Source organism: Notamacropus eugenii, chromosome 3 (assembly GCF_028372415.1).
Source record: "Notamacropus eugenii isolate mMacEug1 chromosome 3, mMacEug1.pri_v2, whole genome shotgun sequence".
In the NCBI taxonomy this organism is placed as follows: domain Eukaryota; kingdom Metazoa; phylum Chordata; class Mammalia; order Diprotodontia; family Macropodidae; genus Notamacropus; species Notamacropus eugenii.
Genome location: NC_092874.1, coordinates 342,077,547 through 342,088,354, shown reverse-complemented (window position 1 = coordinate 342,088,354; position 10,808 = coordinate 342,077,547). Strand labels below are relative to the sequence as shown.

General features: G+C 37.2%; 1 long non-coding RNA gene across 1 annotated transcript; it reads left to right on the top strand.

The window, feature by feature from the left end:
* Positions 1 to 504: 504 nt before the first annotated feature.
* LOC140531622 (uncharacterized) lies at positions 505 to 6,957 on the top strand. The gene is made up of 3 exons (XR_011976389.1): positions 505 to 619; positions 6,074 to 6,379; positions 6,803 to 6,957. It is a non-coding gene; the product is annotated as an uncharacterized lncRNA (long non-coding RNA).
* Positions 6,958 to 10,808: the final 3,851 nt, after the last annotated feature.

Below are 10,808 nucleotides of genomic sequence, written 5' to 3'. Positions count from 1 at the left end.
ACAGATCTAACTATCTTTTAGAAATGGTATTTTTATGAAGGAGGTCTAACTAGGGCCCTTGTTATAGAAACTAAGCCAGGGTTAATACCCCTCTTTCAGACATAAGGTCCTTGAAGTGAGTGGGCTCAAAATTTGAGTACACATAGCTAAAATTCATAGCTCTTGGCTACTGGAAGTTCTTTTATCTTTTCATGGAATCCTCATGAAGTCCTCCTTATGTCTAGCTTTCTGATAGACTCTGCTCTTGTTAAGACCTGAAAACTGGCATTTCTATTTTGTCTTCAGTGTAACTCACAGCTTCTAATGTAGATGTTCCATAAGCCACTTCTACTCTAATGACACTGCTGCCAACATTGACAGGAATTCTAGATCTTTAGACCTTTGGGAGTTCCTAAGGTCTTTATCCCCTTATCTCCTCCCATTCTGACCAATCAAGTGATGTGAATTTACAAAGGTAAATACAAAGGTACAAAGTTGAATAGTGATCCAAAGCAGTAGTGAAAAACTCCCAAGAAGAAGCTGCCCTTGTAGAGGATAAATATATCTCCTCAAAAATCCTTCACTAATAGATTGGGCTACCACTCAGCTCACTACTCCTGGAATGCACAGTTTTAAAGAGGTTAGCTGTTATATATTGGCCCATAGGAGTGTGTCTAATTCTGTCATTTAACTTCAGGATTTGCCTTGGTGCTATCATCTATCTTTATTAAGTGAGAAAAGTACATTACTTTTCCAAATTTGATTACGGATTTTTTGGACACAGAGTTCACTATTTTCCAGAGTTTTACTTAAGGGATTCTGTATTCCCCTCTTATTCCTCTTCCTTGCCCTTCCAGCATTTTGATAATCTGCAATATTCCTCTTTACTTAAAAATTATAAACAAAAGCTGGTTGATTGCTTGTTAAGTATGAAGAAATTCTTTTTCAAGTATGAGTTGTATTAGTTGACTTCTGAATTCCATAGCAATTCTGAAATATTGTGGTTATGTGCCACATAACCTATGTGCCTAAAGTCATCGAAAGTTATTATAGCAGATCCCAGTTGCCATATATGCCATAGACCAATATTTCTCTTATGGCCTTCAACGATAATAATAATTAAAATACATAAGTCTCATTTACCTTCATGATAATTGTTTCCTTGGTTACTATGGCCAAAGAATTCACTAACTGTTGTCCAGTATGCTCATTATAAGCTTCTCTATGCTTTTTCAGCTAGTAGATGTAGACTTGTGCCATGACCATACCATGTTTTCAAATTTCTTGTAACCTTCCTGAGTTTGTATACCAGTGGAGGAAACTTCAGTAATCTATATGACTTCTCTTACCATGAGAAAACACTGGAGCTTTTTTCGGGGGTTGGGGGTTGAGGTAGTCTGCTGCTGCTGTTTTTTAATTATTATTTTCCCTCTGACAATGTCTTTAAATCAAATTTTTCCATGAATTAGGAAGGTACACACCTCAATGAAAATGTTGTAAAGGGATGTAACGCCTTGGATAATAGATTAATAAAAACTATAAAAATAGCTATTATTTCATTATTCTTAATTTAATAAAGTTCAGATAATATCACTTCTACATTCATATCACCTGACATTTACTATATGTGTAATATTGGGTAAAATATTGCATCTCCCTAAGACCGAGATTTCCTCATTTATAAAATTAGGGGGATTTTGCTTTATGATCTCTATGATCTCTTTCAGTTCTCTCTGTAATTAATTTTGCTTATAGAATGTCATCATTATTTCCAGAAGTTTTTCTCCCCTTCCTACCCACTACTTTGTGCTACTTGTCCTGTCTTGATTCTTGAATTTATTCAAAATGTTAATTTCTCTTTATTTTTGAAAATTTTGCTCCACTTTATGCACACACACACAAACCACCCCCACACACATGCATTTTGACCCTTTCCTTTCCTCCACCCATACTAGTATCTCACGTCCTTCCCCATTCAATCTTTAAACTTAATATTCTTTTGTGGTACCTTTACCAAGAAATATTCATTGGTATTCTTCCTTTCTTTATTATCATTATTATTATTAATTATTATGCGGCCCTGATACATACATATGTGTGTGTATGTATATTTCATTGACTTTCATAATATTTCTTTATTCTGTCTCTGTCCTTCATGAAAAGTGGCACTTCTGGATTACAGAAGTTCTTTCCTCTATCCCATTTCTATGTTAGTTCATGTGTAAAACTCACTCCATTTTCTCCTTTCCTTCTATTTCAATGGAGTCGAGTACTGCAAGGGCTTTAGTGGGCTCATTCCTAGAAATATTAATTCCTTCAAATGGCGATTAAGTATGATGGAAGTCACTCTATCGAAATTCATGAGACCTAGTAATACCCTTTGACCTTGCCACAACCATTCGCTCCTCCTAAGAGCAGCATATACTATTTCTAGATCTATGCTCTCTCCATCACACTAAATAATGACTATTCTGGGGGACACATGGACCTCAGTTAAAATGGGATACTGTCCTTGGAAGCACCTTAAAAAAACCAGTTCCCGTTTCTCTCAGGCAAAACCCATTGTGAAAACCCTTCCTATCCCCTGGGGCCATCACCATGTTATGGGAATGTGCTTAAATTAAATTATTTTGTTTCCTCTTCAAAGAAGTGATGATTAGCTTCCCATTCATCCTTGAGGAAGATGTAAATTACAAGACCTTAAATCCTACACTGTTATCCTTAAACTGTTAGAAAACTGAATACTTTCAGTGCAGGGCAAAGTTCATCCATGGGATCCTATGGAAAGACAAAGACAAGCTCATGCAGGAAAGGCTCAGAAGTCAGAATGCTTTTTACATTTTTCACATTTACATTACATTTTACATTTTTTACATTTTTACATTTTACATTTTTACATTTTACATTTACAGTTAGTGGGCTGTAAAAAATCAGGCTGTAGGCTGGCTTTGATCTGTGAGTCATAGTTTGCCAACTAATCAATAGTCTAGTGTATAGACTGTTGGACTCTGAAATAAAAAATCTTGAATTCAAATCCACCCTAGGATATTTAATAGCTATGTATTTCTAGGCAAGTTTTTTAATCTTTCTGAATCTTAGTTTCTCAATCTCTAAAACAGACGTAATAGTGCCCACTTTACTATGTTACTGTGAGTGCAAAATCTGATTGCCCAGAGAAGTTCATCAGTGTAATATGTCACTTTCATAAGGACATGCTTGTATGGATTCTGGATAAAGGACAACATTCTTGCACTTTCCCAGTCACCAGTGGAGTGAAGCAGGTCTGTGTGCTTGCTCCCATGCTTTTTAGCATGATATTTTCAGTCATGGTATCAGATGATTTTAACGAGAATGAAAAGGAGTGCCATCACACTGACAGTAAATTATTTAACTTGATAAGACTATAAACTAAGACTAAAGTGAAGACAGAGTTTGTACCTGACTTTTTGTTCACAGATGATTGTGCACTCAATGCAGCCTCTGAATCTGAGATGAAAAAGAGCATGGATTGATTCTCTGCTGCTTGTGTTAATTTAGGCCTAAAATTAACAGCAAGAAAACAGAGTTTTTCCACTAGCCAGCACTACATCGTCCATATATTGAATCATTGGTTACAGCAAATGGAGAAATTTTGAATGCTGTGGATAGGTTCACTTACCTTGGCATATACTTTCCAGAGATGTACAGAGAAATGATAATGTTGATGTATGCATTGCCGGAACTAACTCTATGAGCAAAGTAGAATTGAGATAGCACAAGGGAAACATAGGATGTGCAAATTTGGAGTATCCTCCCCAAATATTCACATGAACTGTCTGTGGTAGAGCATTCCAAGCTTGTATTGGTCTGATCAGCCTTAGTCAGACACACTGAAGCTTGACTTAATCATGGTGATGTCATTTTGGTCCTCTTTGTGAATGAAGGACAACAACCAGCAAGAACTAGTTCAGTGTTTGGGAGACTCTGAATAAAAGTGTGGGAGAGAAGTTATTAGACTACCTGCCAAACTGAAGATCTGCAGAGCTGTTGTGTTGACTTCACTGCTGTACACCTGTGGAACCTGGACAGCATACCAGCGCCATGCCAAGAAACTGAATCACTTCCATTTGAATTATTGAGGGAAGATTCCAAAGATCACCTGGCAAGATATGGTATAAAATACTGAAGTCCTTTCTCAAATTGAACTGTCAACCATTCAAACTCTATTGTAGATATGGCGATTCCAATTCATTAGCCAAGTTCTTCCAATGTCAAACGTATGTTAGCCTGACTTTCACAGAGAACTTCACATAAGGCAAAAGCTCACAGGTCCATCAGAAGAAGTAATACAAAGACACTCTCCAGGTCTCTCTGAAGAATTTTGGAGTTGATTATGTGATATGAGAGACAGTGGCCAAAGGACTGCCTAACATAATGTGCTTACACCAATGACGGTAGTGTGCTCTAAGAGAAAAGTAGAAGAGTAGCAGTTCAAAGGAAATATGAAATATGCAAATTTAGAGATATCTACACTCCAAATGTTCATGTGTACTATTTGTGCCCAATCTGTGATAGAGCCTTCTGAGCTCGTATTGATCTGCTCAGTCACAGTTGGACACACTGTACCTTAATGACATAGTGATGTCATTTTGGTCCTCTTCAAGCACGAAGGACAACAACCAAACAATCAACCACTGTGAAGATTAAATGAGATGGTGCATATATAGCATCATATAAGCTGAGTATTACATTAGGACAAAGAAATAAAAATGCATGCTGAATCAAAACACCCACTCATCTATGTTATACAATTCCTAATGAACTGGTTTATATTAATTGTACTTTGACCAGAATCGGATTCAAATTTCTTCTACACCTTCTAGTCTCTTCTAACAAATTGTAATGATGACATTCATCAATTAAACCACAGATTCCATAAGTATATTTCTCCAACAAGTAAATTTTTGTAGAGCTATATGTACATCATTATTGTAAATGGCTTGTAAATTATTTACTAAACTTGTAATGCTTGTAAATTATGCATTTTTACATAATCTGAGAAAATAGAAATCTCATTTTGATAGATTGCCCTTAGAGACACACTTAGCAACAATGTTGTCAAGGAAACACAGTAAAGCAGTTAAATAAATGAAGCAGAGCCTAACACCATCTCAGGTGTTCAAGAATTTATTATAAATAGCTTACAGGTACCCTAAAAAAGTAACTATAGATATGCCTTTGGGGGGATGAGGGGTGGGAGGAAGGAAGATGGTTAAGATCAAGGCCTTTGATTTCAGTGCTTTGGGGAATTCTCAGTGTGGCTCCAGAATTTTCAGATTTAGCATTATAATCCATGCTCATCAGACACCCAGAGAAACATATGACAGGAGCTGAATTTGACAGGTCGAATAAAAGCTCTTGTAAACACAAGAATGATCACTTGGAATCTGAAGGGAGGACCAAGTTCCTGAGTAATTCTATAAAAGGGAGAAATAGGAATTTGGGATATTTTACTTTTGGTTGAAAGAGAGATTGATGGAAGGGGATTCTGATGACAGAATAAAAAGCAAGAGTCTAGATGGATGGATCTCAAGCAGTGTGAGTGGGAAGAGTACTGAGGTGACAGACTGAACAGCTGAGGCTGAATCCACCTAGTCAGATCCCTAGCTGAGAGATGTGTTAAAGACTGGCAAAACTGGTGAAGTGTTTCAAAAGTCCACCTTCCCATCCCATTTGTTTCTACTTCCTCCTATACATCTTTATCCTAAAGCTCCTCTATTCTTTAAGTCAGTTGATAACTCCTGGTGTAATTTGTATCTTGGAATGAGTCTTATCAAATTCACAACTGCTTTGTAGTATATATCTATATATTACTTGTGTGCAAAAGAAAGGCAATGGAGGATGTTGATTTACACAGAATAAAGGGATTATATAGTCCTGCAGCCAATCATTCATCATGTCTTAGCATTTGAGCTAATGAAGAGAGAATCTTAAGTTTGGAGTTTTAACACTTTAGTTTCTAAATAGCAGAAAGAAATGACTCTGAAATAGTAACATAGAATTTTACAACATTATTTGTTACAAAAGGGAATTAATATCTAAATTTCCATCCCAGGTAGACAGATAGCTAATTGAAACTACTATGGAGAGAAACAGTTTCTTCTGAAAAAAGAAGGATGAACAGATTACACCAAGTTGCCAAGCACTATTAGACTGGAAGATTTTGAGAGCATCCATAAGGAATGCTATAGCAAAATGATAAACAGTGCAAAAAAAAAAGTGTAATCAGCAAAAAGGAAAACGCTCAAGAGAAGGTCCCTACTCATAGACAACTGACCCCATCTACCTTGTAGATATCTGCCCGTGCATGGCCAAGGGAAATTAAGAAGTTGAAAAATGAAAGAAATTCACAGAAAGTCTGGTAAGAAGTGGACCAAGTGGCAGACCCATTAAACCTGGAAATGTCATGAAATGTTTTTTTTTTTTTCTGTGCTTGAATCTTTTTTTTATTATAGCTCCATGAGTCTGTTACTCATGTATAATTTGCTTTTAGTTATTTATGTATACATGGATGTTACTACTGCTTCAATTTATATGTTTACACTATGTGAATATGCATTTGTGGTAATGCAGGGATATATCCATGTAATGTGTCCTTCCTGAACTTTATAGCTGTAAATACTAAATCAGTTTGTTAAAAGATGCTTTGCATTGTACTTTCTCTACTGCATGTATTTAAGTATGTACTTGCTTTCAATGGCACCCTAAGGTGTTCTGGATGATGGATTAATTATACTTTTATTTAATGTGCTGGTGTTTATTTTGATGCTGTGTGTAATTTCAGATGTCAAGTGTACTACATCTGATTTCCAAAGGAAATGACAACATTTGAAATGCCAGAGAAGAAAGTAACCTGAGTGTCTCAGGAACACAGAGAAATGTATGGTATGAATTGAAGTTCCACAGGCAAAACAAAACCTCTCAGACGCGGGGGGGGGAGAAGGGACTGAGTGAGATGACAGCATGGGGTGTTGGCACAACATCTCATGAACCACCTCTGTACCTTTGTATATAAAGGTAGTTCCTTGTTCTTTTAATGCTCTCTCTCTCTCCTTAGAATCTATAGCTTCCTTCAAAGCTCAGCTCAAGCACCATCTCCTTTATAAGGCATTTTTTTGTTCTAGTGCCTCTTCCCAGTCAAATTACAGACACACGCACATGCATGCATATACATTCATACATATATAGTGTATATATGATACATATATGTGTGTAGATGTGTGCATGTATGCATAGATATATATCAACATATGCACACATATGCATATACACATCTACAAATATATGTAGTGTATATATGGCACATATAACATAAATTTGTGTGCTTATATGTATGTATGTATACATGTATACAAATAGATATATATCAATACATGTTGTCTACTCCCAATATAATACAAATTCCACAAGGGAAGGATGTGTTTTATTGTGATTTTTTGTGTACATGGCCCCTAGCACAGCACCAGGCACATAATAAATAAGGATCAATTTATATATATATTTTTTTTTAATTTTATTTCTGACTCAAACACCAGAACAAAAATACAAAGTAGAGAACGGAAACAAAAACGTATCATGAACTTAAATATTGGAACTTAATCCAAGAACTTGAGTCTTGGAACATGGAACTTGGATCCAAGTTTCAAGAAATAAAAGCAAGTCGTGTTCATAACAGTACATCAGAGAGGATTCAAATTATGTAACAATACATTTTCATTTGAAGAAAGCCTGTATGATAAATAATACACATTGTGTTGAGAGCTATGCATCTTCGCTTCCTTGTAAATTTTTTTGTTCTCCGTACACTTTTTTACTTCATCCTTTTTCCCTCCCCTCCTTGAAAGGCTGCAATTAAGTTTGGAAATTTTTTTTACAGCTATAGATATATACCTACACACATACATATATGCATACATATAGAGACAGAGACATATACTTTTCCAAATGAATTCAACTTCCGATCTTTGTTTCTATGTTTGTGCATATCTCTTGTTTCCTGTCTCTCCTGCCTTTTCTACTTTACTTCTACCTGCTACTTTGCTCCCCTATTACTTGTCTACCCCATCTCCAAGGATCCCTCCCCTCTCCACCCATTCCCATAAATCTAAACGCCCTTCCATGCCCCCTTTTTACCTATTCCCTCACTCTCCCCTCTAAAGATCCCTCCCTTGTCCTCTCTCCTTCCCTATCCCCCTACCATTTTATTTCTTCTGTATTTAGAAGACTTTTATACCCTTTTAAATATATATGTATTGTTCCCTATTAAACCCATTCCTGATGAAAGTAGGTTACCAGAACTACCAGCCCTCTTCCCCTATCTAATTCCTCTGTATATGTTCTTCTTCTTGTACCTCATTTGTATAGAATAATTACTTTCTTTTGCTGTTCCTAAATGGTTTTACCTTGTAAATACATATCATACTCAGGTTTACCCCAGTCTTTCTTATGAGCTACCCAATTATTAATAAGAATCTTAGACATATGTGTTACATATATAAAACGTAAACAATCTGTCCTTATTGAATCCCTTATAATCAGTCTTTGATGTGTACCTTATATTTCTCTTGACTCTCATACATCAAATCTTCTATTAAGTTCAGCTTTTTTTTTTTAGCAAAGTCTTGAAGATCTGATAGTTGATCAAATGTCCATTATTTTCATTCAGGATTATGCTTAATTTTGCTGGATATGATATTTTTGGCCAAAGCCCCAGTTCTTTTGCTCTTCCATATACAGTATTCCAAGACCTGTGGTCCTTTAATGTCTCCAGTGCTAGGTCTTGTGTGATTCCAATTGTGGCACCATTGTATTTAAATTGTTTTATTTTTGTTACTTTTAATACTTTATCTTTGAGCTGGAGACTTCAGAATTTGACCATAATATTCCTATGAGTTATCCCCATAGGATGTCTTTTAAATAGTGATCAATGGATTTTTTTCTCTTTCTACTTTACCCCCTTGTTCTAATGCTTTTGGACAATTTCTTTTCATTATTTCTTGCATTATTGTATCAAGATTCCTTTTTTTATTATAACTTTCAGTTAGTTGGATTATTTCTATGTTTTCTCTTCTTGATCCATTCTCCAACTCTGATTCTTTTTCTTATAAGATGTTTTACTTTCTCTACTGTTTTTTCATTATTCATATTTTGTTTAATTATTTCTTGATCTCTTATAATTTCACTGGCTTCACTTGTCCAATTCTAATTTTCAAGGTGTTATTTTCTTCCTTAAGATTCTGGATCTCCTTTTCTAATTGGTTGATTTTCCTTTCATAATCTCCTTGTTTTTCTTGGATGATTGCTTTTTTTTAGTTTATCCTCCATCTTTGTCATTTAGTTTTTAAACTCTTTTGTAAGATTTATGAATTCTGGCTCAGATGCAATCCAGCTCAGACTCTGTCTAGCTGGGATTGTGTCTGGCCTGCTTGTGAATACAAGCGTTACAAATGCTTAGGCTCCTTAAGAGGCAACCCAATTAGGCAAATCCTTAACAAACTTTGTTTTCTTTGGCTTTAAGAAGGCTTAAGTCAAATTCATTCGAGCATGACCTGGACTGTCAGTATTTTGGGGTTCACTATCACCATAAACCTCATCATTTTTGGTTCCCTGATTTGGATAAGCTGCTAATCTCAAGTTCTTCTGCTCAAACTGGAAGGTATGTAAGCCTCCCCCTCTCTCTATCCCCTACTTGCTCTCCAAGCACCTTGGAAGCGGTTTTTTGGACCTGGCTTCAGGTCCCAGTATCAGGCAAAGTCTCTGAACTTTCTGGGCACTAGAAGCTTAGAGAAACGTCAGTTAAGGGGGTGTCCAATTCTCTGGATTTCCTGGGCACAAGGAAATCAGGGAAAGCTCAGTTATTTTTTGTCCTCTTGTGTTTTTTTCTCAAGGCTTACTCCCATATCCTCCTTTAGGAGGGGGGGGACTTCCAATCCCAAAGAAAAAAAATGGGTCAAAATTCATCAATTCCAAGGAATTTGCCTTTGGGCTGTCTTTTACAAAATTGGAAAAAATTTAACTGCTCTAAAAACCTTAAAAAGAAAAAGTTGGTATTCTTTTGCAACACACTTTGGCCTCAGTATCACCTGGAGGACAACGAAGTGTGGCCCATATTTGGGACCTTACGATATCGTTTTAAAATTACAATTATATTGCCTCCAAAAGGGAAAATGGATAGAAATACCTTACGTAAGGGCCTTCCTGGAACTCTCTCAGGACCCCATTCTCAGAACAGATTGTAAGATGCTTGTAGTTAGAGCCGCCCCACAAAAAGGAAATGGGGGTGAATTGGATGTTTTGGATAAACCCCTGTTTATGGCTCCTAGGGTCTCGGCCTCACTTCCTCCCCTATCTCGGTTCCCAACCAGGTCCTTGCTGGGGTGCCTCCCTCTGCAGCTCCTCTTGCTGGGGCAACACTCACTCAGGTCTCAGGCCCCACCCCCATGACAGTCTCTACAGTATCACTGCCTGTAAAACACCCCTCCTTGGGGACCCTACCTCAGTCCCCAACTATGGGCCTTGCTGGGGTGCCTCCCTCTGCAGCCCCTCTTGCTGGGGCAACACTCACTCAGGTCTCAGGCCCCACACCCACGGCAGTCTCTACAGTATCACTGCCTGTAACCCACCCCTCCTTGGCGACTCTACCTCAGTCCCCAACTATGGGCCTTGCTGTAGTACCCCACTTTGCAGCCCCTCTCACTGGGGCAATATTCACTCAGGCCTTAGGCTGGCTCCCAAGGCATTCTCTGGGGCATCTCCCCCTTTGATCCCTACTCTTCCTCAGGCACCAGCAG